We start from the raw sequence: 1,738 nt of genomic DNA, 5'->3' as shown, positions 1-1,738 counted from the left end.
CACAGAACTTGTTTCCAAAATGCATCAGGCTTGTTTAGATGTTACGTTGAACCTTTTGAATAGAACTTTTTGGCCACAATGAGCAAAGGTATGTTTGGAGAGAAAAGGGTGCAGAATTTCATGAAAAGAACCCCTCTCCAACTGTTAAGCACGGGGGTGGGTCGATCATGCTTTGGGCTTGTGTTGCAGCCAGTGGTATGGGGAACATTTACTGGTAGAGGAAAGAATGAATTCTATTAAGTACCAGCAAATTCTGGAAGCAAACATCACACCGTCTGTAAAAAAGCTGAAGATGAAAAGATGATGGCTTCTACAACAGGATAATGATCCTAAACACATCTCAAAATCCACAGTGGACTACCTCAAGAGGTGCAAGCTGAAGGTTTTGCCATGGCCCTCACAGTCCCCTGACCTAATCATCATCGAGAATCTGTGGATAGACCTCAAAAGAGCAGTGCATGCAAGATGGCCCAAGAATCTCACAGAACTAGAAGCCTTTTGCAAGGAAGGATGGGTGAAAATCCCCCAAGCAAGAATTGAAAGACTCTTAGCTGGCTACAAAAAGTGTTTACCAGCTGTGATACTTGCCAAAGGGGATGTTACTAAGTACTGCCATGAAGGGTGCCCAAACTTTTGCTTCCGGCCCTTTTCCTTTTTTGTTATTTTGAAAGTGTAAAAGATGGAAATAAAAATGTTTTCTTGCTTAAAATATTAAAGAAATGTTTCATCTTTAATTTTATGCCTTTTGGAAATCAGTTCATCTTTTACTCGCTTAGCTATTCGCAGTAACAGAAATTTTGACCAGGGGTGCCCAAACTTTTGCATATTACTGTATATATATTTCACAAAATATGTTAGTGATAATAAATTTGATTCTAATTCTGTTCAAATGTCCTTTTATGTTCAAAGACATGTGCCTTGTGTTGCAAGACTTTAACATTCTGTTAAGGAGTATTCTAGAGTTGTGTGAATATAGCAGATATTAATTCAAACAATAATCTGTCCTCAGTTCTTAATGTGATTGTAAATTGCAAGCAATAATTTGAAGTTAAAAGCATACCTCTCCACTGTCTGTGGAACACTGGCTAGCCCATAGACTAAGAGATATGTTTTGCAAAATGGTGTCCATGAGATGTTTGCATATACAGTAGATCAGCTAAATATTAAGACAATCGGATTATATTAGTTGACTTGCATCTAAGCAGGCAACATGGCTAAGTTATTTGCACCATTGTGACTTGAGTTCAAGCTGGCTGACCAGGCTGATGTCACAGCATATCCAACAGGTATAGTTGCAATGAATAGCCAATCTACTGTGTGCTCACAGAGTTTGCTCACACAGGCACTAATCTTGGGCATCTAGCTCTCAGTCGTCAGAAGTTGTTAGAATATTTGGGTCAATTAGTTGGTCCCAACAGGGGTGTTTAAACTTTCAGAGGTAATTTTAAGAAGGATTGTCAACCCAAAATTTTGCAGTAAATGATGGCATTGTAATTATTGAAATTGTATTGTATTGAATGATCTGGTGTTAGCTTTGATCTCAAGGGTATAAAATTTGATGCACTTTTAGGTTTGTGAGACTCTACTGAGAGGGTCTCCAGTAGAATGCCTGCTTGTCGTGATGAATAAAGACTAATGTGTGTCACTGGCTTCAGTGTCTCTTCGGTGACTCCGATCACAGTCACAGTAATCCCTTGCATGTGCTGTAGCCAACGTGGATATTCCTCTGGTGGCAAGG

The sequence above is a fragment of the Mobula hypostoma genome, chromosome 1 (genome assembly GCF_963921235.1).
Source record: "Mobula hypostoma chromosome 1, sMobHyp1.1, whole genome shotgun sequence".
Lineage (NCBI taxonomy): Eukaryota > Metazoa > Chordata > Chondrichthyes > Myliobatiformes > Myliobatidae > Mobula > Mobula hypostoma.
Note: the sequence above shows the minus strand (reverse complement) of the source record.